At 37.2% G+C, this 27,772-nt stretch overlaps 1 protein-coding gene across 1 annotated transcript in view; it reads left to right on the top strand.

Moving 5' to 3' along the window:
* The window catches only part of Itgbl1 (integrin subunit beta like 1), a 243,111-nt gene that overhangs the window by 189,570 nt on the left and 25,769 nt on the right, over positions 1-27,772 (top strand). The gene's annotated exons all lie outside the window — the stretch shown is intronic.

Raw genomic sequence — 27,772 nt, 5'->3', positions numbered from 1 at the left:
TTCTTGTATGCAGCAGAAAGATGGGTCCTGCTTTCGTATCCATTCTGTAAGCCTATGTCTTTTTATAGGTGAATTAAGTCCATTGATATTGAGAGATATTAATGTCCAGTGATTGTTCATTCCTGTTATTTTTTGGTGGTGATGTATGTGTACTTTTCTTCGTTGGGGTCTACTGCTGTGGCTTTATCTATTGCCTGTGTTTTCGAGGTTGTATCTGACTTCCTTAGGTTGGAATTTTCCTTCTAGTGCTTTCTGTAGGCCTGGGTTTGTGGATAAATATTGTTTAAATCTGGCTTTGTCATGGAATGTCTTGTTCACTCCATCTATGATGATTGAAAGTTTTGCTGGGTACATTAGTCTAGGCTGACATCCATGGTCTCTTAATGTCTGCATTACATCTGTCCAGGACCTTCTGGCTTTCAAAGTCTCCATTGAGAAATCGGGTGTTATTCTGATAGGTTTGCCTTTATATGTCACTTGGCATTTTTCCTTTGCTGCTCTTAATATTCTTTCTTTATTCTGTACGTTTAATTGTTTAATTATTATGTGGCGAGGGGACTTTTTTTGGGGGTCTAGTCTGTTTGGTGTTCTATAGGCTTCCTGTATCTTCATAGGCATTTCCTTCTTTAAGTTGGGAAAGTTTTCTTCTATGATCTTATTGAATATATTTTCTGTGCCCTTGAGTTGGTATTCTTCTCCTTCTTCTACCCCTATTATTCGTAGGTTTGGTCTTTTCATGGTGTCCCAAATTTCTTGGACATTTTGGTTCATGACTTTGTTGACTTTAGTGTTTTCTTTGACTGATGAATCTATTTCTTCTATTGTATCTTCAACGCTAGAGATCCTCTCTTCCATCTCTTGCATTCTGTTGATTATACTTGCATCTGAAGTTCCCAATCGTTTTCTCAGATTTTCTATTTCCAGCATTCCCTCTGTTTGTCTCATGTGTTTCTCATCCTCCACCAACAGAATCTATTTTTATGTGTATCACAGGTCCTTCCTCTAGGCCCTAGCCCTGGACTCTGTTTATTAGCCAATGGAATTTATTCTTATTGTAAAGATCATAGGTTACAAGTTCTACTATGTTTAAATATGTAAGAAAATTAAACTGTGAGGTCAGACTCTCAAAGTATGATCTAGTGCTTGCAAAGATGGCACTGGCTTGAGTTTCATTCTTCACCTCCCCACAGGTCAGCCCCCTGCAGGCTATGAATCTTGAGGGTGTTAAGGCTAAGAGTGGTCCCCAACAATTTGGGATATTTATTATCAAGCACAAAAGAGAAGTAGAATTCAAGATCACTTATCCATTTGCATTGAAGAAGTAGTATTATTTTTCTTTTCACAAATTTGGTTTTGAAGTATAAGAAAGCCTACTCTCTCTTTCATGATAAATGTATTTTAGCATGCCTTAGTCTTCATTGTCATGCTCAAAGCCCATGTTTCTAATTACATGGTGTCATTTTTTTCATTCTTCAGCCTTTTGCAGGATTTTGTTTTCATTTCTGAAATGTTCTGTGGTTGTCTTTTCTCTAAAATGCATTAATGCAATTTCCTTTAAACTTCAGATCATCCAATTACCAGAATAGCACTATGTAGACAACACATGAAAAAATGAGTCATCTGTCTGTTTACTGTCTTTTGTTTCCTTTCCTGATTGAAGGGTTCAATAAATTGCTTCAGCTCATAACGACTATAAAAGTTAAATACTATTTTTATCCATTCAGCTGGGTTTTAAATACAGCGTGTGGACCCGTCATTCTGTCATGGGCAGGAACTCTGAAAATTCTTGACAGCTTATAATCTTCTTGCTCATATTCACAAGTGAAAATGAGTATACTTGCAGGCAGGAACTTTACACACTAATTTTTGAATCAGCTTTCAGAAAGACAACAAATCTGAGCGAATCAATGCACTCTATTCCTTAAAAAAAATCTTAGAGAATAAAGCTTTCAGAATGTAAGGATAACACCCCATTGCTTGTCAATACCTGAAGAAGGATAACCAGACAACAACCTACAACTCCAGAGAAGCTAGCTAACAAGGAAAACCCAAAGAGGGATGCGTGGATTGCCCTGGGAAGGAGAAATAGATGAGATCTCCATGAGTAAGCTGGGGATGAGGGGTGAGTAATGGAGGGTAGGGGATAGGGGATGAGAACATAAGGGACTGGGACGGTTGAGCTGGAACAGGGATGGAGTGGGAAAGCAATGAAAGAGATACCATGATAGAGAGAGACATCATGGAGATAGAGAGAAACCTGGTGCTAGGGAAGTTGTCAGGAATCCCCAAGGATGACCCCAGCCTGGGCTACTAGCAATAGTGGAGAGGGTGCCTAAACTGAATTGTCTTACCTCAGAGATCAGACTGGTGAACACCCTAACTGTCATCACAGAGCTTTTCTCCAATGACTGATAGAAGCAGATGCAGAAATCCACAGCCAAACATCAGGCAGAGCTCCAGGAGTCCAGTCAAAGAGAGAGAAGAGGGATTCTATGAGCAAATACATCAAGATAATGATGGGGAAACCTACAGAGATGACCAAAACAAACGAGTGGGAACTCATGAAAGTTGAATCAATGGCTGTGGAGCCTACACGGGACTGGACTAGTCCCTCTGCATGGCTAGACAGTTGTGTAGCTTGATCTGCTTGGGGGCCCCCAGGCGGTAAGACCAGAATCCATCCCTGGTGCATGAGCAGGCTTTTTGGAGCCCTCTACCTATGATGGGACACCTCATGCAGCCTTGAGGCAGGGGGAAGGGCTTGGACTTGCCTCTACTAGATGTGCCTCAGCATGGGAGGCCTTGCCTTCTTATGGGGGGAGTGGGGGTGGGTGGGGAGAGGGAGGCTGGGGATTGGGAGGAGGGAAGAGGAGATTTTTGGTGTGTAAAATGAATGAAAATATTTTCTTAATAAAAAAGAATAAACTATATAGCTTCAATCATTTGCGCAAAGACATTTTACTCACTCAAATTTTCTCAGGTCTATCTTAAAGTGTTAGGAATCTATTTTAAATCTGACTTAAATCTATTGAGGGAAAAAACATAGGAGAAGAATGTAAATTACCACATGCTCCATTTGATTGCATCAAGCCCTCTCTCAATTTATTGCTTGGCCTGTTATATTAGTGTTTGCTGCATTTTTATTTCCTAAAATTTATGTTTTAACTTCTAGATACCTGTTTCATCTCTTAAATAAAAATTGTAGAATAAAGTACAATTTTACTATTTGTCTCTATGAGCTTATGCCCTATTGTGTATGAAATACTATGATATCATAATGAATAGTTGATGACTGGCTGATTGAATGAAATAAATTTACTTTGTTTAGTTTCACACTTATGTTGCCACCAAACACATTTCATGTGTGGTGTTTCTTATCAAAAGTTTGAAAATCACTACAGGACTTTCCACTATAAATCTTTTTGTCAGTGAAGATATTTTCTTTTCTTTTTAATTTTTTATACCTTTTATTGAATATATATTTCTTTTTTACATAGTATATCCTGATTATGGTTTCTTCTCTCTCTACTCCTCCCAGTCCTCCCCCAACCAATCTGGATCCACCCTCTTTCTGTATCTAATTAGAAAATAAGCAGACTTCTAAGGGATAATAAATAAAACAAATTGTAGACAAAATTCTAAATGGCCTTTTAAAATAAAAAACACAGAGCCAAATACAGAGTTAAAACCCCAAGAAATCAGAGCACTAGCAAATAGGCTTTAGCTTACCACTTGCTGCTGTTACTTCCCCAGAGAGAGAGACCTTCTTCCTGTGTGACTATCTTTTTATTGCCTTTCTGTTCTGCCTTCTCTTTGGCTCTAAACCCAACCACATGACTTCCTTGTCACTGCCTGTCTATACAGACCTCCAAGTCTCTATGGTTGGTACTGGGATTAAAAGTTCAGATCACCACGCTTGGCTATGTCCTTGACCACACAGAGACTGCCTGCCATGTGATTGGATTAAGGGCATATGCCACCACTGCTGGACTTCTGCTAAATGGCTCGCATTTAGCTCTGATCCCCAGGCAACTTTATTTATTAATATACAGATAAAATCACATTTCAGCACAAGTAAAATATCACCATAACAAATCTAACATATCGGAATAAGACAAAACAAACAATCATAAGGAAATTACCCAAGAACAGAGATGCACTCATTCACACCTTCAGGAATCCCATAAAAACACTAAAGTAGAAGCCATAAAATACTCAAAAGAACTATAAAGTAAAAAGAGAAATATATGTAGCTTTAAATATAATATATACAAATATATATCATATAAATATATAAACATAATATATTAAAATATTACAAAATAATATATTAAGATAAAATTGATTTTAAAAAGGCAGAGAAAGCCCTGACAGGACATTATGAGACAAGGGACCTCCGAAGATGCCCTTGAGTTCCTTTTCTGTTGACCATCTAGCTAGGCATGCAGCCTACCCTTGAGAGTTGTTTGTTTTCCCAGTGAGACTCCCATGGAGTAAACTAAATTTTTATTCGCAAGTGGTTAGCAATTGGAGATTGCTTCTAGGCTAGGAGTAAGGGCACACATACGCTTCTCTACTTTGGCTCTGGGACAATATCTGGTGCAAACCTGTGCAGGCCCTGTGCAAGCTGCTTCAGTCTGTATGAGTTTGTAGGTGCTTTGATTATGTTGATTTAGAGAGCCTTGTTTTCTTGGTGTCTTCCATCTCTTCTGGCTCTTACACTCCTTCCACAATCTCTTCTGTAGGGTTCCAGGAGCTCGGAGGGGAGGGATTTGATGGAGACAGCCACTTCTAGGGTCTCACACTCTTTTTGTAATGTCTGGCTATGGGTCTCTGTATCTGTTCCCATATTCTTCAGTAAGATGCTTCTCTGATGATGGCTGCACAAGGCACTTTTGTTAGACTTTAGACGGTCTTTTAATAAAAAACCCAGAGCCAGATACTGGGGTGAAAGCTGAAATATCAGAAAAGCAGAGCAAACCACAGCCAACCTCACCTTGCCAACTCCTCAGCAAATCCTATTTCCTCAGACCAAAAGCCTCTGAATCCTCACCCAAAAGGATCTCAGCTGAACTGCCTTAGTTCCTATTTCCTCACACCTTATATACCTTTCTCCAACCAGCCATGTCACTTCCTGGGATTAAAGGACTGCGTGCTTCCCAGTATTGGCATTAAAGGCATGTGCCACCACTGCCTGGCTCTATTTCCTGTATGGCCTTGAACTCACAGAGATCCAGATGGATCTCTGCTTCCTGAGCAATAGGATTAAGGGTGTGTGCCATCACTGTCTGGCCTCTATGTCTAATCTAGTGGCTGGTTCTGTCCTCTGGTCCCCAGGCAAGTTTATTAGGGTACACAATATATCACTACAAGGCACTGATCTATGAGTATAAAAAATATCATTAGAAATGAATTTATTGCTACCTATTTTTTGTTTTTTTGTAGAGAACAGTAGTATTTGGTTTTTATACTACACCCCTGGGCTATTGAGTCTCAGGTTGGTGGTCACCCAAGGAGTGTCCGGTTTGTGTTCCATCTCGTAGAAGGGGACTTAAGTCAGTCAGATATTGGTTGATCACTCCCACAAGCTTTGTGCCACCGCTGCACTAACATACACTGCAGGGAGTATTATTCCTGTGTTTTTTCGGGTGTGGTTAACTTCTTTAGGTTGGAGTTTTCCTCCTCACACAGTGGTTCTCAGCCTTCCTAATCCTGTAACCCTTTAAAACAGTTCCTCATGTTATAGTGCCCCTAACCATAAAGTTATTTTCATTGCTACTTCTTAACTGTAATTTTGTTACTATTATGAATAGTAGTGTAAATATCTGATATGCAGGTTATCTGATATCTGATCCCTGTGAAAGGGTCATTTGACCCCAAAGGGGTTGTGACCCATAGGTTGAGAAATACTGTTCTAGTGCCTTCTGTAGGGCTTGGTCTGTAGACAGATATTGCTTAAATTTGGTTTTTATCATGGAATGTCTTATCTTTTTCACCCATTGTGACTGAAAGTTTTGCTCAGTACAGGAGTCTTGCTTCATGTCAGTGGTCTCTTAGAGTCTATAGAACATCTATCCAGGCCTTCTCATTTTTTTAGAGTCTTTGTTAAGATCAGGTGTTATTCTAGTATTTCTGCTCTTATGTTACTTGGTCTTTTTCCCTTGATGATTTTGCTATTATTTCTTTGTTCTGTACATTTAGTGTTTCTTTTACAGCAGTCTGTTTGGTGTTTCAATACTCAGGACCAGCTGTGGTAGGGTTGCTGGGCTCTAGTGGAGATATATTGTCCTGGCAGTTATTTATTATGCTTTTTCACTGGTGTCTAGGCATCTGAATTTGGAACAATTGTAATCCTATGTGCTAATATCTGGTCTTATCTTTGTTGGGTTTGTGTTTTGTTCTTTCGTGTCTCTTGCCCTCTCTGGTTCTTTGGAGAGTGTGGTGACTGTGTCTTGCTGGGTAGGAAATTCTTCTGGGATCCTCATATGTGTACACAGGAGGTTACAGGAAAACAATCTGTCTATGTATCGAAAGCTGACACTTAAGAATGGGGATGGGCAAGAATGGGAGAGCTGAAGGGGTTCATAGGAAGGAGGAAAGCATGATGTTCTACCAAGATCTGCTTTGCCCCATGGAAATGGTGGAAGAGAGTGAGGAAAGGTCAAATGATCCACTGGAGATGGGCTCATAGAGGAAGAGTAGACCCCAGAAGGTGTTCTGCTATAGAGCTGAAGATGAGACTGGGTTATTGGATTTGGAGAAGAGGAGGGGTAGGTAAAGATCTGCAGTCAGCTTACCTGCTCTTTTGAATTAAATGGCTTGTAGGTTCCCACAGAACACCTGCTAGAATTGGGGACTGTGATAAAGTGATGAATCACGGAAAGAAGTTTGAAAGGAAACATCTTTGTGACTCTTTAAAGATAGAGGCAGTGGAGAAGAGAGGCTGAAGCAGATTGTCTGCTACAGATCTGGGGGTGAGACTCGGGGATTAGATTTGTAGGAGTGGAGGGTTAAGTGAAAAATCAGCAGTTAGCTTACCTGCTTTCTTGACTAGAGCCATATTTTCTTGTTCTTATTTTCTGAGTATAATCATCACTTTGTTATTTCACAGTGCCTCTCAAGTAGAGTGTAATCTTAATAATAGCAGGATGTCAGAATGTCACCATTCTTTTAATTTTATGATGGCTGACACCTATCAGAACTTTAGTACTTTTATATATAACAATGGAGTGATGAAAATACATCTGAGTTCATAAAAAACACCTAAAGATGATTGTGAAATAAGTACATTAGATTTATAGTAACTGTAACAAATAAGGTGAAAAATTAATGTGTGTAGCAACATTTTTTTTAAAGTGTTGTGTTCATGTGTGTTGGTGAGGCATGTGTGTTCCATTGTGGCCCTGTGGAGAACAGAGGACACATTTACCCTCATATTCTCAGAATATTACTGGGCCCCTAGATTCACATGCATGTCTCAGGGGAGAAAAAATGAAATACTATGAGTAAGCAACATTCACTTGTCTTGTATGGAAAGAATTAACTTCTTTAAAGAAAATTTACAGGTGCCACCTCAGTGTGCCCACTCTTCTCATTGACTTTTTCTGTGTTCAGTAAGATAGTAATCCCCTCACTTGTGCTCAAGGTTTGAAATGCAGCTATTATTTGTGTATATTTTGTGCTAGAATGTAACAGAAGTTTGGACACTAAGAAATAAAGTGACTGTTTAGTTGTTCTGGAAACATTTTTCTCTCTCACAGACAGAATTATCTGCAACAATCCCTTGATGTTATAGGCTATTCTGTGAACTGTGTCAGTGTAGAGCCTGAAAGCCACTATATAAGTGTAGCATGGAATTTGGACCTAGGTACTTTGATGTACAATAGAATGCTCAATTCTTGATGTATAGAGCACAACTGTTTTTCCTGACACAATGCCTGAAGACAATGAGTTCTGAAAAGTATAATAAATGAATTTTGGACCTAGGCACTTTGATGTACAATAGAATGCTCAATTCTTGATGTATAGAGCACAACTGTTTTTCCTGACACAATGCCTGAAGACAATGAGTTCTGAAAAGTATAATAAATGAATCCTGTATTTCTCTTTCTTTGTTTGCTGAGATAATTTCTTTTTATTGTAATATAATTAAGTAATGGAAACTGAGTGTGCATGATGAAGATGAACAGAGTTGGCTCCATAGTGGCCTCCACTGTCCATAAGCCTGACGTGTCACCCCAGCATGGACCCTCTACTGTTTCTTTGTATTTGCCACAGTGTTAGCCATTGGCACTGTCATGAACAGAATGCTTTGTGGGTCAATGTACTGGGTTCCCTGCTTTCTACCTCCTCACTGAGGTAGAAGAAAACTCTAAGGTGACACTCTTTTTAAGTATAATTGTTTTACTTTGTGATTTTTCATTAAAATTTTTTTAATATGAAAACATCTATAAATTGTATGGAAGATACACATTAGTAAGAATGGCTGGGGAACTTTAACAAATGACCAACTCAAGGTGAAAATTAATGTTTATATGAAAATCTCATTTATTTGAAATTTTAAAGGGTTGAAAATCAATGCTTGCTTGTTTGAGAAGTGGTCTTATTATTTAGCCTAGGCTAGCCTGAAACTAGTCATCCTTCTGCCTCAGTCTCAGGCATGATCAGTTTAAACTGTCAGATATTAATTAGGTGAATAACATTTATGATTGTTTAATGTTAATGAATATTCACCATGAAGAACACAATCTACTTTATTATTTTATTTGTGCCAGTGTGAACTAAATATTTATAAAAAATCTATACCATGTGAACCAGTAGATAAATTTCTTGTAACTAATCAAATATTAAAATGCAAATATTTTATACCCTATCTTTTTGTTCCAATTCTAACAATGGAAATATTATTGGATTACAAATAAAATTAGTGCTGAGCTAATGAAACAAAATAACTTTCCAATGGACAGTGAAAGATATGAGCAACACTCATGCTAACATGTTCTACATTTTCAGTCCATCATTGTAAAACCCCAGGCACTTTGCACAGCTTCTGTCCTTACTTCTAGATTCCATATTAGATTTCTCAACCTCTTCCTCTGTCCAGAGTAAAGACCGTCAAGGGAAAGGCTGCATATACTACCAGTACTTGAGATGGCATATCCACAGACATGAAAGGTGTGGAAAAGAGTCAAATATGTTATCTTTTTTTTCCCAAGGGTAAAACATCATGAGGACTGAAAGGGACTGACTCCTCATAAGAAGTAACTAATATGTTCGTTAGAACTGTATGGAAGCTGGTGAGCCTGGAAGCCAAAATTGACTATTAAATTTGAATTTTAAAGTGTGGATTCCATTGTTCACAGAAGTTGAAGATATGTTCCTAATCAGAGATCAATCCTGGTGAAGACAACAGTCTAGCTACAGTCCTATGCATGTTGATGGCAGAGGGGAGATGTAGACTTAAATTTAGTGTCTACCGTAGACTGGGGCCAATTATTACAAAAGAATCATAGGACCATCCAGAGTCTTTACAGTATCCTACATTCAATAACAGTAAATGCAAGTTTAAAAAAAAAACCAACAAGGTGAAAACTGCTAAGACTGTTAAGATGTACAGATTGTAGAAACAGGCACATGGGTGTCTAAAATGTTGTAATTATCAGATGTGCACAGTTAATATTTGACCAAACAAATGGTCAGTTGTAGAATTTCAACAGATATTTACAATCAATGTGAAGAGGACAGAACTTGCGTGATTCACTGAGAACTCAAGGAGTAGATTTTATAGCAGATTAATCACATTGGGAAATAACACATAAAAAGTAATAGATACCATATTTAATGATAAATACTAAAAAAACTTTCCTACAAGAAATGGAGCAAGACAAAAATTAGAAGAAATAGGCAAAGGTGCCTAAAAGTTCCACCTCTGTTCCTTACTGTTTTGAATATAAAGGCTAGGAGATTTGAGAAGTCCCAAGGAATGCAAGGGGAAAAGTCATTATTATACACCTCTGGAACATCCAGGAAAGCCATTAAAATCACTAAACAATTCTAGAATATTCCTAGAAAAAGTACAAGTAAAAAACATTTGTCTAGCTTATTGTAGTAAGAATGCTAGTCCTCAGATAGTGTATTTTATACATTTCCATTTCCATGGAGTTGAAAAGTGATTTATAACAATAAAAGCTTGATGGTTGGTTACCTTTTAGAGTTTATGGGGAGTAGAATATGAACATTTGTTGAGTCTCTTAACCTCTCATTTTTTTACTCAGGAGACAGACGGCTCTGATTGCTTATTAAAGTTCACTGAGACCTAATTCATAATTTCCACATTTTTCACACCTTTATGCAGTGAACTTAGCTACTTCATCTCTTATTTCCCTCCCTCTGACACCCTTCCCAATGAGTCCTGCTCATACTTTCTTGTCTTGTTTTTGTGTGTGGCCCACTAAATGTAGTTAGAATTATTTACCTGAGTGAGTATTATAAATGTGTGTGTTCAGATTAATATACTAGAAATGAGACAGCTACCTAAAATTTAAAGATTTGAAGATGAACCATGATTAAAATTATAATTTACATAGTTTTCCTCTTAATAAAGAGACACATACACACAGTCAAGCAGTTGATAATTTCAATGTTAGGATTCTATTGGCTTTTGAACAACTGCACATTTCTTTTTTTATAAGTTTTCTTATTTTTATTGAAATTCAAAATCTGAAAACATCTATTTTTCTGATCCATGTTTTCATTGTGAACTGAGAGACAATTCAAAACTCAAGGGAGGTTTCTTTGTTTCATTTATAGAAAGAGTTCATTAAAGTCCTGAAATCAGAATCACATATTGGTGCTTGTATATGTAAGAAATTATATGAAATATTTAAATTTTTCCTTAATTTTTTCTCAATTTAACTATGGGATTCATATAAGTAAAGTCTGCAAATAAATGATTGCAGAAATTTAAGACTGACTATCTTGGTTACTGTTAGAATTTTAAAAATGTATTTTCAAGGTTATGGCCTTGCAGATGATATTTCTCATGGGAACCTGCACTTGTTTAGATACCGTCTTTTGCAGTCGAATGAGGTAATGTCTGATCTGCTGCCCACCTCTGCCACATCCTCATTGAAGATCACTGCTTCTCAGTCTCATAGCTCTAAGAACCTCACCATTTGTCCTCAAGGTCAATCTTCCCAATGCACCTCCTGTCTGCTATGATCTATATGTTCTTCAAATTGCTTCCAAAATTACCTTTCCAAAATCCAAATTCAGTTTTATAAACTTTGAGCTTAAGGTTTATGAAGACTTAAGGATAATTGCATATTTCAGTCCTCTGCCAAACACACTTTAATTATCTTCAACTTATTAAGGGATCTTTGTTACAAGAAGCTGAGAGCCCGGTACTCAGAGCTCTGTTCTATACTTTCATTGATTTCCCTCTTATCAAACTATGCCCTAACAAGAAGGACGATTTGTTTGCTGTGCTCAGTGAGTATTGGTTGCCACAGGAAGAGTGAGGCTACAAATGAGAGTGCTAGGGAGAGATTTTTGAGTGTTTTTCTAAAATTGCATGTCCTCTGGTTTATAAACATAGCCAAGTATCAAATTTCTCATGAAACTGTCAAGTGCCCAGATGTTTTTGGTTAGAGTAAATGTACCTTAAGCCCTGAACAACATTTTATGTTTTATTAGATATATACCAGTAATGTTTAGTGTGTCTAAATTTTAAAAGGTGTAACATGGGCTACAAAGAGCCAATCCACAGTATAGGTTAAGGAATCACACGGATCATAAAAGCTGAGGCCAAGGGATGGAGAAGCATAAGTTCAGACTTTGCTCTCAGACAGACCAAATGGGGAATGGAAGAACAAATTTTAATTCATTTTATAAATTAAAGAAGGTTACTAGAAAGTTTAAAGCAGTGAGGGGGTAAGGCTATTTTTCTTTCCTTTGAAAGATCACTGACTATAGTGGTGTATGATACAAAAGTGGGGAAGAGGACCAGAAGAGGAATATAATGGGGTTTCAGGAAGGAGATGAGAAGATGGTGCCTTAAATGAGGAGTTGTACAAATGGTATACTTTTTTCCTGGGTTCTATTTTGATAAAAGTATGACTTGACAATGTGAGTAAAAGAGAAGAATAGAGGTTGCTTGGTGTGAGTTATTATGTTTGTATTTGTATAATTATAAAAGAAAGAAAGGCTATGAGGGCCAGTTTAAATAGTAGAGTGAGTGAGTGCATAGTATTAGGGTTTAGTTCCTTGTGAAATAAATTGGTATGACAACTCATGCACAAGTCTGGAAGCAGGGAAATTTGAGTTCATGCAGTTTTTGCAGACAGATTGAAATTGCTGAGATTGGAAGAGATCAAAGAGTGTATAAGTTATAAGTAAACCTTGGTAAAAGGCAATAATTTGAGAGGACCAAGGACACTGGGGGGTAGGGGCTAGAAGGGGAAAGGGTGGGGAGAGGAGGTGATCACATGAATTCTGCAGAGCAACTGGACTGTATTTAGAGCAAGAAGAAAAGCAAGGCTTAGAGAAGAGCATATGGCTAGATGTGAACTGTCAAACAAAGGTTTAATTCCAGAAGTGTCATGAGGGTTCCAGTAAGACGGAAGCATGATGCGCAGCGTAGAATATATATATGGATTTTCCTTCATGTCATATGATCTTTGAACTTGGATTTCTTCAAATGGCTGGTGAAAGTGATGCAGAGAATGATGGGTTTGTTCAAAAGCAAAGAAGTTGGGGTTCTTGGAAAAGAGGAGAAAGTTTACAAAAGCTCCCCTGCCTGTGAAATATGAGCACAGTGCTGTATCCCAGCTGTACTGGTGGCATAAAATAGGTGTTTGCTTTCTCTTATTTGATTTCTTGTGTGGGAAGAGTGGATATAGTGCAAAAAACAGTTGCTAGACTTGCCTATGTAAATACAGCAACTATCTAGGTGGTAGACAAGATAAATTTAGTCAAATTAATGCACTAATAATTTCTCCTCAGGAGATGCAAATTCCTGTTGTAATTCTTTCTCACATATGTAAGCACATTGGTAATAGAGCAAAACCACAGAACTAAACCAAGAGCCACTTGGTATAAGCAAAAGAAGCATTGTTGACTTCAACATCCTCTTCCTTCTGCTTATTAATATTTCTATGTCTATAAATCCAACCTTCATTTCCCTTACTATAAGTGAGTTCAGATTATATCTTACCTATTTAATAACACTTAAGAGAGTAGTATATTATGGAGTAAAAACAATTAACCAAACAACAACCATAACAACAACAAAAAGAAGACATGTTTTTGGGATGGGGACATGCTAGGAAGTACATTAGCTCATTTTTTGTTATTGTGATAAACACCATGACCCATGGAAGAGTTTATTTTGATTTGAGGCTCCAAATGAACATTCCATAATGATAGGGTAGGCATGGCAGCAGGAAGCTGAGAAGCCACATCTTTTATCCACATGCAGGAAGCAGAGAGAGTAAACAGGAAGTTGGGCAAGGCTCAAACACTCAAAGCCACCCTTGGTGACATACTTCCTCCAGCAAGGTAACACCTCCTAAAGGTTTGATAACTGCCCCAAACAACCACCCAATAGAGACTAATGGTTCAAATATCTGGACCTATGGTAGACATTTTTCTTCAAACCACCACAGGGAGATAGAGGAAACTTGACCAGTGAAATAAGGGTGAATATGATTTTGTTTCACATAAGACATTTTTAGTAGTAAGACATTTTTAGTAGTAAAGAAGATATAATTAAGAAAAAAAACCTTATCATCAACAATCACTACATGGTGAAATTCTCTAGTATTACTTTCCTGAGTTTAAATTTTAGACACTCTTCCTTTGTGTTTTGAAATAACTAGAATGGATAGATGAATACTGAGCTGCTGCAAATAATAAAATAACACAATGTTTCACTTTTATCCTAGCATTTATACAAGCCTGAGTGCAGGGGCAAAGCCAATATCCCCTGACCCATGGATGGCTCAGCCCTTGTATGGTACAAAAACATGATAGCAAGTTATAAGAGTCCATGGATGTTTTGATAGACTACTGTGGAATGATTTATTTTTTACTCCCAGAGACGAAACCTTTGATATAAGTGAATAAACCAGCATTCTTTCTCCACTGAGGAAGAATGGCCAATTAATCAAGCTTTAAGTAAATTAATGTGTACTCAAAATTCTGTCGGCAGGCAGTATTGGGGCTGCAATTAGAATTACTTGCTCCTTTCATGAAACAATTCCATATTTGAGGGTGAAATCCAGCCACAATTCTAGTTATAAAAAGGAATAGTGGAAGAATTGATTAAACTTGATCTTCAAAGCTCTCCTAAAATAGTTTTTACAAGTTTAGGTAAAATTATGCTTCAATATTTACTAATAAATGTATATGTAGCTCTAGATAAAAAGACGAGAAATAAATTTATTGACACATTAGCTGTATTTTTGTCTGAATTTAATTGGGGGAATTTTCTGCCTTGTCCTTTTGTATTTTTTATTTATAGTGATCTTTTATTGCTTTAGTATTGTTTATATATTGAGTTATAATAATTTGTGAACTGAAATGTCATTTAAATCTGCTGGGAGAGTTTTCTTCAACAGAGTGACACTCAGTTTATCAACCATTCCAGAGCAGGCCTCTTGGTCACAAGTAGTTAAACAACAAATAATGAACTCCACAGTTTTTGTTTTGTGTATACTTTTAATTGTTATATATTACAACTTGGTGTTTGGGGTGTTTTGGGGGAGGATCTGGTTTTATTTTGTTTTCCTAGTTTTGGGGACTTTGTTGTTATATAGGAATTACATTTTTTGAAAGGAACTTAAAGTTTAAATTTGGATGGGTAGGGAGGGGGAGAGGATCTGGAAGGACTTGCGGGAAAGTAATAATATGATCAAAATGTATTTAAATTTGAAAGTTGTTTTAAATAACAAAAATATAATGAAAACAATAAAAATAATAACTTATGAAACTAAAAAACATTCAGTAATTTTAGGGCACATATGTTTGTGTGTATAAATATATTTGGTAGATCTTTTTAATTTTTTATTTGACAAGTAATGTTTTGTATAGTAATAGGAAGATTGTGTGTGTGTGTGTGTGTGTGTGTGTGTGTGTGTGTGTGAGTATATAATGGATGGAACTCTTGGGGAATAGCATAAAATTCTTGGTTACTGGTATAATCATTGATTTCAAACTACAAATGGGAAATCTAGATTAATATATACATATATTTAACATGTGAGTATATATGTATGTATTTAACATGTGAGTATATAATAAATATTTTATATTAAATAAACTTAAATCATGAAACACATTTTAGATGTATCAATATTCATAGACTAGACTACCAAATTTCTACCTTAAACCTCATAAATATGACTACTCTATCACTAAAGTGGTGATTTAGTAGAGGGATAGAGAATGTGCTTATTAGAGGATGTGAAAATGATTGATCTCAAAGGACAAAGTGATTTGGTGAAGTAGTTTTCACATGAGCAAGTGCATGTTCACATTTCTCCTGTTTGGGGCCTCTGGGTAAGGGGATAAAGAGAGGTAAACATAATTCTGCCCTATTAAACACTTACTGGATGAATTAAGGCACTCTATGCTCACTTGTCTCAGGGTTTCTCAATAGCAGAATGGTTAATATTTGGGCCTGGTAGTTACTTCTTAATAAACTGCCCTGTTTAATGTTGAATGCTGAGTGGCATTCACCTATTGCATAGAAGTCGTGTATTTCTCCTCATTGCTGTATCCAACATTGTCTACAGATGTTGACAAAGATTCCTAGGCAGTGAGGCTCATCTTTGATTCAGAAACACTGCTCTGCCTGCTTTTAATAAGAGAAACATTTTAGGGGAAAGATTATCATACAAAAGCCTGATGATTGTTTCTTGTACTATTTCTGAGATCCAATAAAGAAATAAGAAATATAACTAAAGATACAACAGACAGATTCCTACTGGTTAGAAATGATCAAGACTTTGTTTATTAAGAATGCATAAATAGCTATAACAAACATTATCAAGAGATGGACTATTAAACAATACTCTGTAATACTGGAGAGCTAAAAGGATGCTGTTTTTGCTGACTTCAACTTTCAGTGACGTGTTTCTTTGTATGCATCTGTTAATCTTTTACTTTATGTATTATATTTAAAATTTGAGAGTAAAATTCCTGGTTTAGGCCTCTTTCTCCTGGACTCAGGTTATCCAAGTAGAAATAGCTTCATCTTTTCTACTCTCAGTGCCTGAAGTTCCCATACAGGCTTTTACCTTCAGGGAAACTTTTTCAAGAGTTTGCAGTTTCTTGCTCTTGTTCCAACTCACAGTTTTTGTATTTGGGTGTTCTGAAGAATTGCATTATTTCCCATAAGAATAGTAATGAAAGTATTTTAGAAGTAACATTATTTCAGTTTTATGCTGCTAAAAGCTAAAACATGAATATTGTATACTTTGTTATAATATATCTTCATTATTATGCTATTTTAACAAGCAGCAATTATTAAAAACTTACATATAAAGTCACAGTTCTTTGAGTATGGTGGCCAAGGATGGGGAGGTTGAGTCATAAGAATTGTAAATTCAGTCATCTTACATAGTCAACAACAATTAAAACAACAAAAATTCACCTTCCTAGAGAAAAATGATAAACTGAATTAGAAGACAAGAAACTTACAAGAGAATATGTTTAGAATGTTTATTAAATTATTCTTCCCATAAAGCAGTTGCCGTTTTGAGACAGAAAGAAGTGAATCTGCTAATTAAATTTCCCACCGGAGTTATTGCAGTGACTCATTGCTAACATGCTGTGGGTAAGCAGTACATTCTGGGACTCTTAGGCAATCAGATGTGCTTAACTGAAATAAAAGTAATCATGCTTCACCCAGCACTGTGCTTTGTATGATACAGAGTTATCACTGTGTGAAGCATGTGAGCATTTAGCCCTTGTTCTCCTTTAATACTTTCATTTCATTTTCTGAATTCTTTTACAGGATGATGCCAGTGTCATTGTTTAGAGTCATTGGTCTATTCCTGTCAATAAGCATCAGGTGAAAGCAAGTCTTTTCACCCAGGAGCCAACATCATAATTTACTTCTGACTTGCTGTCACTTCAAAGAATATGTTACTCTTCAAACAACGACATAGGAGCTTAAGAGAAACTGTGTTTCCATGTAATTTGTTCTGTTTTGCTTTGTTTTTATTTTCTGATATTAGGTCCTGTGATTTTTAGAGGATGTGAATGAGGCACGTAGTACAGTTAATATCATAATATAGTGGGATCCTAACTAAGTTCCACTTGTATTTCCAGAAAAATGGTCATATACGTTCCATTATGAGGGACATGTGAGAACTTACGTTAAGGAGAGCAAGTCCCCCATCAGACACTGTGCCAACTCTGTCTGCCATCTGAAGTCCTGAAAGCAAGTTGACCATATCCTTAAACTTAAGATTATCAGGTTTCTGACATTTCCAAGATCACAATTCTTGGGTTTGAGATGTGATTGATGGCATTATTAAAAGAACAAGAATAATAACAAAAGCCAGCCTTCATCTTGGAGTTGATGCTAAGGGTAATTTCTCAAAATTGGACATAAACTACACATGTATGTCATGAACATAGTTATTGATATGATCACATCTTAAATACTATTTAGATACTAGACAAAATATGTGTAAGACTTTACCTTTATACTTTTAATTTGTGATTTAAAAAATAAATTCTTAAAATAGGGGCCAAACAAATGGTTCAGCAGATAAGAGCATTTGCTCTTCCAGTGGACCCAAGTTTAGGTCCTAGAACTGATGTCCTATGTCCCACAACCATCCGTAACTTCAGTCTCTGGCTTCTGCAGACACCAGCACACATACTAATAACTAGCTGCTGCCATACACACCTACAAAGAATAAAAAATAATAAAAATAAATCTTTTGAAATATTTAAATTTAAAGCCCAAAAGATAGACCCTAACATATAGCATAAGATTCTTAGAACATGCTGCTTTATGATGTCTCATCTGTTAAAAAATATATGCTTGATAGTCACCTCTGAGGTGGAAAGTCCACGCTTGCTCTGAATCTGGTTATTTGAGCACTACAGAGATGTATTTAAGGGGTGATACATTCATTCACACTTTTTAAATTTTTTGTGTCAAAAATCACAAATTGAAAGTGACCCAGGTCTGAGTTCACTCCACTCCTTTTGCACAAATCAATTGATCTGAAAGAAACACTCTCCACGGAAGCATCTGTCTACCATTTCCCTTGCTGAGGCCTCTTCCACTAGGCAGCAGCATTTGTTCCTTGTGTCCTTCCTTTGGTATTCACCCTACAGACTTGTAGTTATGCTAAACTACACGTGTGTGTGCTGAATCACTGGTGTCAAAGAGAAGTCAGGAATTACAAACAACTCCTGTGTGTTGACACCTAAAACCTTAACCCTGAAAAGAGTCATTCTCCAAAGGTCTGTACCAACTAAGAAGAGTAGTCTGAGCCTGAGCATTGATACAGACCAGACACTGTACATGACAATGATTTGCCTGCTTTGCTTTATGCCTTTCATAATAAATGGCTGAGGCATGTTTTTTGTTGTTGTTGTTTTGTCTTGTTAGTTGCACAATTTTCATTCTGATGAGTTTGGTGATCAGCAAAGGTTTCTCTGCAATCTGAAACCCTCCAGCCTGTCCACTCTTTAGTATGTGTAACTTGTCAGATATCACACATGGGCAAACTATGTTTGTTCTAGAAATTAACAAAACTGAGGAACATCTCATGGCATTGTGGCTAGGATCATATACATGTCATTTGGTTACATATCGCCACCTGTGGGACATCCTTCTCCACCTGGCATTGGCATTCGTCCATCTTTTGCATAAACAACCCTTAAATTCTAGCTGTCTTCCACATAGCCAGACTATTGTGAAAACGCTCTTCTCTACCACTGCCTTGCCTCTCGACTGACAAAGTGGCATCTGTCCTGTGGTGAGCAGAGCACTGCTTCTGGGCAGTAACAGTTCTAATTTTAATTTTATGGGTTACATCATCGTGAGCTATACTTCCTGATTAAATATTTCCTGACTTAATCATTCCCTAACATTTTAACCTTGCATTTGCAAATTTCGAGGTACCTTTGTATGAGTGAAATATTTCTATCCAATAGCTAAGGTTTGTATTAGAAAGAAAATGAGGCTTGAATAATATTTTATTTTAGTTTTAGAAACTATGTAGGGTTGAAATAATGAGATAAATCCTTTGGAGGGCTAGATGATACTCTTGATGCCTTGGAAAACCATTAGACGTAAGTAAGGCTTCTTACTCCTTTTCCACTTTTCAATTTTAGAGACTGTAGGGAAGACAGAGAATATCCTATTAGTACAACATTTATTCAGATATCTAATTTCTTCACACGATTCCATGGCAACTTCATTATCTTGTTCTAAGAATGAATGTCCAAATAGAAGGACTGGCATTATTTGTACTTTAAAATCAGGAGTAATCTTCCTTCTGTAAAAATTGATGTGTGATGTCAATGTGGGTGGTATTCAAAGGGTTTTTTTTTCTTCTTGTGTTGAAATGGAAGGCAAAGGTACTGTTTCATCTTCAAATCTCTGAGGCAGGACTATTTCATTCTCCCAGAAAAAAAAATTGCACTTAGATGAAACAGTACAGAATATTATAGTACTCAAATGCTTAATTTCTTGCCATAGAAATTTCAAGGGAACTTAGGATGCATTTGGCAGGCACTTTTTTTCTAGTGCAATCAGGTTGCTATGGTAAACCTATTATTTTAGGCAAAGCAGGATTGTGTTAGTAAACTGCTAATCTCTTTTCTGTTTTATGTGAGTCTCTAATTACTCTCCAACCATTGAACACGTACTGCAAGCACAGTTTACACAATTTTATAAAAGGAGAAAAAAAATAAGGTCATAGACAGTGTGCCTGTTGTGACCATCGTGGCAGGTGCAGTCGGTATAAAGGGGCTCTTCTTAAATAATCTCATTCTAGAGCAGGAAGTACACATTTTGGTTGGTTCAATTAAAGAATTAAGTGAGAAAGGAAGTGAACAAATTTTATTCAAGTAATTGAAATATATGCCCCAAAATGTTTTATTATTAAAGATATATGCAATGATAATGATATTGTAATATAATGATAATGTGTCATGTTTGTGTAACATCTGTTGGATACGGATACTTGGAAATACCCTTTATTTCCATTATACATTTTAGCTTTTACAATATTTCTGGGCAATGTGCATTAGTATTATCCCCATTAAGGAAATGATGATGAATGAGGTTTACCTTATTCTTCTATACAACTATATTTCCTAGCAGATATGTCAAGATCAAAATTCCCCCCTACTTAAAGTTAAGAGTGTGACTGTTCTTCCAGAGGACCTAAGTTCCAGTTCCCATGTTGGTGGACTCACAAGTGCCTGTAAACTCCTGCTGTAGGGGACACTGTAAAGCTCAACACTGTAGAGTTCAACCTTGCATTACCAGAACCTTTTGTTATCTCTGTAGATTATGCTTATTCATATATTTTTACCTTTATTCTCTGGTTATTAATGGCACTTAAACATCCTTCTTAATATTGTGTCTTCAATAGCCGGGATGATAATTAGTATTTCTACTGTATGTTGATCGAACAACAGAGCTGTGTAGCTGAAATTTTTCTAGTCCTGCTCATCTCTCATGGCCCCATGGTCAGGACAAATCTTTCTCATCTGCCAGTCCCTCAACTGCTGGGACCCAAGTAAACACACCGAGGTTTATATTAATTAAAACTGCTCAGCCGTTACCTCAGTCCTACAACTGACTAGCTCCTACACTTAAACTCAGGCCATTTCTGTTAATCTGTATGTCGCCACATTTTTTTGTGGCTTTATCTCTGTGCCATTACATGCTGCTCCCTGGATGGTGGGCTGGTGTCTGCTCACTCAGCCTTCCTCTTCCCAGAATTCTCCTTCTCTGCTTATCCCACCTATACTTCCTGCCTGGCTACTGGTCAATCAACATTTTATTTATTAACCAATCAGAGCAACACATTCACCGCATACAGAGAGATATCCACAGCACTTCTCCTTATCTTTTCTTTTTTTCAAAAAGGAAAGTTTTAACTTTAATACAGTAAAATTACATATAGCAAACAGCTATCAAGCAAGAATTACAGTTACAATATCTAGTCTATTTGTATTTGTCAAAATTAAAGAAAATATTCTATCTATCCTGTATTTGTGAGTCTAAGGTTTTATATTTATCTTATCTCTTATCATAAAGAAAAACTTTCAGCTACAGAGCTGATTACATACATACTGATATTCAAGAGTGTTGAGTCTTGTTGAGCCTACTGTTGAATAAGAATATGCATGTCATAGTGTTTTAAGGAAGTTACTGTTCATCACACAAACATCGCCATGTGAAACGTGGAGTAGATGTTGCGTTGGGGTTTGGATGCACAGGTGTGTGGGTGCAGGGGACAATTGCTGGACAAGAGCAAGGAAGGAAACAGAGAATAAAAGGGAGTCACAGAGAAGGAAGAAAAGATGAGGGACATATAGCCCAAGAAACAAAAATTGTCTTCATAATTTCACATAGCCTTATGCAAGTTTCAGACTATTATCTTCTACCAGAGATGAACTTTTCAAGAACAATATTTCCAGACAGCCCTCTATTCTCCATTTTAATCAGTGTGACTTGTATCTGTTGTGAATGTTCCTTTTTGTTAACCAGTCATCATTTATATTTGGTCATATATATATATATATATATTCATGAAATCGCGTACTATATATATGTGCACACACATATATAAACATATGTACATTTATATAAGTAATATACTTAATGTTTACCTAGAAGGGTGTTTATTTAGTGTGTGCTTTGGCAACTTATTTGCTTATGCTATGTTTGCTTTACATAAATTAAGTAGTGACTTTTTGTTTGTTTGTTTGTTTGTTTGTTTGTTTTGAAACAGAATTTCTCTGCGTAGCCTTAGCTGTCCTGGAACTCTCTTTGTAGACCAGGATGGCATTGAACTCATAGGGATCCACTTGCCTCTGCCTCTCAAGCACTGGGATGAAAGGTGTGCACCACGACTGCCTAGCTTTTAAAAAAAGCCACCAACCTAGGCCACAGCTAGGGAGCCTGCATGCCACCAACCTAGGCCCTCTGCATGTGCATTACAGTTGTGTAGCTTGATCTGCTTGTGGAGCCCCTAGCAGTGGGATCAGGACCTGTCCCTCAACTATGAGTTGGCCTTTTGGAACATATTCCCCATACTGGGATGCCTCCCCTAGCCTTAATGCAGGGGGAGGAGCTTGGTCTTGCCTCAACTTTATATGCCATGCTTTGTTGACTCCCATGGGAGGCCTACCCCTTTCTGAATGGAGGAGGAGTGGATGGGGGCGGGTAAATGAGACATAGAAGGAGGGAATGGGAAGAGAGGGAGAGGGAAAACTGTGGTTGGTTTGTAAAATAAATAAAAAATTTAATAAAAAATGATAAATTTAAAAAAAGAAACAATGTTTTTTTAATGACTCATGTTATATCAAACTTACTTTTAAATAACCTACTAAGGGCTAGAGAAATGGATCTATGGTTAATGGTTAATATCACTTGTTATTCATACAGAGGATCTGTGTTTGGTTCTGAGCTCCCGCATGGCAGATCACAACCATTTATATATCTAGCTCCAGAAGATCTTATGGCCTTTTCTGGCATCCATAGGCACCAAGTCCACATGTTTTAAACATACATACATGCAGGCAAACATTCATATGCATAAAATAAAAGTAAGTATTTTGAATTTTAAAATGACATCTTAAGGCCATTGTATATATAATATTTACTTAAGGCATTGTGAATTATTATAATTATATACTTAGGTCTAGAAATAAATAGTGCCTCCATGCTAGTGAGTCTCTTCCCTCTGCTCCCTAGGAGCATACTTCTTCCCCTGTGAAAATGATATTCTTTCCTTCACAGTAATCACATGTGTGGTTTCCTTTAAGTTTTCCTCCTAAGTCTATGTTCTTAAGTACTGCAGTGTTCAGACTTGATGGTTTGGAAAAGATAACATCAAACTGTATATGTGATTTTACAGGTGACTTCTTGCTTTAAAGGTTTTTATGGTACTGTATCCTAAAAAGACAGCTTAGCAATTATGATGCCTGCTGGTGGCCATGTCAGAGGAGCAGCAGATGGCAATGAAAGTTGGAGGTGTAAGCCCACCAGAAGGAAAATCCCTAATGGGTGATTCTCAGACAGGCAAGGTCCTGAGACCCCAGACTCCAGAATGTCCTTTGCTTCTGCTGTGCCTTCACATGTTTGCTGCTGCCATCTTTCTCTGGTATCTGGCATGGTGTGAATGGGTGTGGGGAGACCCCCACTGCCTATAATGTAGTGTGTTTATCTCATGGAAATATCCTGTTCTACTGAACATTTTTACCCGTGGATTATTATGAAGATGATTTCCTCCTTAGCTGTACTGGTTAACTGAAGCAATGATTTTATACAATAATATTGTTAGTTTAAACAGGATTTTGATGATTGAGTGTTTTTAGTAAACATAGTAATGGATTATGATAGAGGTTAGTTTAATGGAAAAATTAGCATAGGTAAAGGTAGAATAAAATGTTACCCCTGTCTGAAAAAGTAGAGGCTAAATATAAACAAAGAAGTGTCACACAGATAGAACACATGAGTTTCTATTGAGGAGCCATATAATCTGTGGCTTAGGTTAATGATTAAGAAAAACAATTGAGTTCCAGTAGCCTAGCTAGCTTAAACAGGTTTTGGAGTGCATCATAGCTGAAACAAAGCCTTAAAATAACTACAGGTTAGATCAGATATTTTGATAATAGCTTTGAGATGAAAAACCCTAAAAAATGATCTAAAGTTCACAAAAATGCATAGTTGAGTTATAGATTAATTAGGTTATGGTAAAAAGTACAAAGCAGCCCAATTGTCACTAGTTAACATACTTTCCTTGGTAGAATTGGCTAGTGATAAAAGAAAATTATTAATTCCATTTCTGCCCTCAATCTCCTGATATGTAATACTATTGATGAGTGAGTATGCACACTAAAGATTTAAAGTAAAGCCCACTGATTATTTTTTCTGTATAGAAGTTTAGGTTTGTGAACCCAGCCTTTAATGGCTGAGTCATCTCTCCAGCTCAAGTTTTGGTTTGTGATTCCTTTAAGATTCCTTATAAGATTACCTTTCAAGATAAGTAATAAAGTGATTGATTCTTTATTTGTAACGGCAGTATGCAGCCTGCCAGCAAAAGAACTGACTGAGAAAAACAACTTGCTTGCTTACACTCTGTTAATCTATAACAAGTTGCTTAGGTCGGAATGTATGTGGGCTCTTGGGGATAATTTGTTTTTCAGCTGTAATATGTAAAATGTTTAATCATATAAGGGATATGGATAGCATGCTGTTTTTTTACTTGTATTCATTGTAATCATGCACTTGAAAAATAGAATGTAACCACATATTGTAATTTTTATATTACTTAAAAGATTTTGCTGGGTATATAAGCTGTAAGGGAAAAAAGACAGAGAAGAAAGAAACTATCAAGAATGAGAGAATAAGAAAGAATAAAGATAGAAGTAGAAGAAAATACTAAGAATAAAGAGATAGTTAGAATGAAAACATCAAGAAAGACAGAAGGGACATTTTTGGATAGAGATAAGAAACGAGAATTGATTTTCATTGACCATATATCACAAAATAGAATGCATTAGCGCTATACATATATGCTATCATTCTCCTTTTCTAGTAATTTGTGAAACCACATTCATATCTTCAAAAATTTAGAACAATGCATAAAATTATATAATTTCTTAAATAAAAGAAGTAGATTAATTCAACTTATTTTTCAATTAAGACAATAAATTGACATATCATTGTCTTTCTACTTCAGTAGCTGAGACCTTTTCTAACTCCCAGCAGGATCAAAAACGCGTCCAACATGGTGGCAAGAGTTTCCACCTAAAAACTGAGAAAAAAGATTCTAAAACGGAGCTAAAAACAGTTCCTAATTGTCTCTCTCAAATGAGCAGCAGTTGGCGGTTTGAGCTACTGGCGGGTTTCTAGCTTGCACGCTCGACCTGCTGTCATATGGCGGGAATGAGGCCTCTGCAAGTGGCACATTAAGCTGTGGTGGATTTAGCCTTTGCTAGTACAAAACAAAACAGAGGTTTCTGGGCTGCATGCTGCTTGGATAAAAGCATTGACCCACGATAGCTCCCAGAGCTGATGGTAAACACACACCACCGTCATGTTGGGAAGCTGAAGTGGGCGGAGCCAGCAGCCCGGGCGCCAGCGCCGTTTCAGGCTTAGAAGGCTGCAGTTTAAAGCAATAGGCTCAAGCTAATATAAAAAAATAAGCCACGTAAAGATGGCTACCACACAGAGAATTTGGATTATGTTCTCTTTGATATTCGTAAGTGAAGAAAAACATTTGATTACAAAAGCTGTTGAGTTATGCCAAAATGTATATTTTAAAGGTACCTTGACTTCAAAATTTGGATGTAAGGATATGTTGCTTTGGAAAGGAGGCTCTGCTTTTGTTTCCACAGAAAGCCAGAGGCTATGGATTTGTTCCAGATTAAGATACATCAGGTTTGACCAGCCAAGACCACCTGAAAGGTCTCTGATGACACCATGGCCCAGATGATCCAACATCCAGAACCGTTTCAAGGCAACTGGCTCAGACGATACACCCTCATGGACTACTCCATAATCCTAAAATATTCTTTGTGTCCCCATAAGATACAGCGCCCCCCTCCAGCAGGAAGTAGTAAGAGAAGCTACACCCAAATTCCCAAATATACCAAGCTGACTTTGGAGATGTGTAAAGGTTAAAACCTTCCTTTTTAAGAAAAGAAAAGGGGAAGTGCTGTGGGATGGTCTGTATGTCAAATGTGTTGCTGATTGGTCAATAAATAAATCACTGATTGGCCAGTGGCTAGGCAGGAAGGATAGGCGGGACTAACAGAGAGGAGAATTGAGAGAACAGGAAGCTGGGTGAGGGAGACACTGCCAGCTGCCACGATGAGAAACAGTGTGTGAAGATGCTGATAAGCCATGAGCCATGTGGCAAGGTATAGATTTATAGAAATGGATTAATTTAAGCTGTAAGAAAAGTTAGCAAGAAGCCTGCCACGGCCATACAGTTTGTAACCAATATAAGTCTCTGTGTTTACTTGGTCAGGTCTGAGCGGCTGTGGGGCTGGCAGGTGAGAAAGATTTGTCCTGACTGTGGGCCAGGCAGGAAAACTCTAGCTACAATTGTCTTTCTACTTCAGTAGCTGAGACCTTTTCTAACTCCCAACAGGATCAAAAACTCACTGGTAGTTTGGACTGGGAATGAGAGACAAGGAGCAATTCTGCCGTGTAACCAGGCATGAGTAAAAAGATGGTTTCGGCCGGGCAGTGGTGGTGCATGCCTTTAATCCCACCACTTGGGTGGGAAGCAGAGGCAGGAGGATCTCTGTGGGTTCAAGGCCAGCCTGGGCTACAGAGTGAGTTCCAGGAAAGGCGCAAAGCTACACAGAAAAACCCTGTCTCAAAAAAAAAAAAAAAAAAAAAAGGAAAGATGGCTTCATAGAGCTCAGATTTCCACTGACTTCTTGCCTTTGGTGGAATTCTACAGAGGTGATGGCAGAAAGTATAAGAGTAGGAAAAAGTAAGGTACACTAGTGGTCTCTGTGTCTTCAGGGAACAGCCTCCATTGACCATGTGCTTCATTAATGGGACAAAAGATATTTTATAAAGAGTTCTGGGTCAAAATTTACTTGAATCATCAGTCTCTACAACAGCCTGGGAAGGCTGTAACAGCCAGGATAAAAGTTGCTGGTGCTGTGATCAGTGCTGAACTCTGTTTCTTCTAGGAGCCTAAAGCTTTGCTTTCATCCTTGAGAATCAGAACTCTAGCCAGAGGTATTCTGCATTTCCATTCTCCATTCTGGCCACAAGGGCCAAGAGGAAGGACTGTCATTCAGGAAGAGCCCCTTCTCTGTTGCTCAAGTTGGAGCTATCCTCGAGCAGAAAGAGTTGTTTGAAAGCCAGAAAAAAACACTGTGTTGAAAGTATCTCATTATTCAGAGTATTCTAAGGGGACACTGGTCCCATCCTTCCTGCCAGAGAGACTGAATCACTGCATTAGATCATCTGTAATTTCAGCTCTGAGACTGTATGACTCTAAATACTATTTTTCTTCCCTCCATCATCACCAATGCCAAATTTCTTTAACAAGATACAAGTGTGGTAACAGCATTTGCAGGGCCAGTGCTGAAGCATCATAGGATCATGTCAGTGGGAGTGTAATTATGATGGTTGGGCTAATGACTGGGAATAACAGATGTCTTGAAGCACTGTCACTCAGATGAGTTTCTGGCAAACTGTTTCAATTTTTCAGACAAAGGAAATTCTTCCCATGTAGTCTCATGATGCTATATTAAGATATAATATTACTTAATAGATAGGTGAATAAGCTTTAAGGTTAGTGAGAATTCATATAAATTTGATTCTAATCTCAACTAGTTGGTTCACCATGAACAACTATTTAACTTCAATGATTTTTCTTGTCTTGTCAGAAAGGTATAATGTACTAGTAAATGTATGGTACTATTAAAAAAAGGGACAATGCAAGGAATAGGTGTTTGGCATCTAGGTACAACTGAAAAAACAATGATAGCAAATATCATCTCACTAGCTGAGGTCTTCCCTAAACATGAA

Source organism: Peromyscus eremicus, chromosome 9, assembly GCF_949786415.1.
Source record: "Peromyscus eremicus chromosome 9, PerEre_H2_v1, whole genome shotgun sequence".
Taxonomy (NCBI): domain Eukaryota; kingdom Metazoa; phylum Chordata; class Mammalia; order Rodentia; family Cricetidae; genus Peromyscus; species Peromyscus eremicus.
This window is presented reverse-complemented; position numbering and strand designations above follow the sequence as displayed.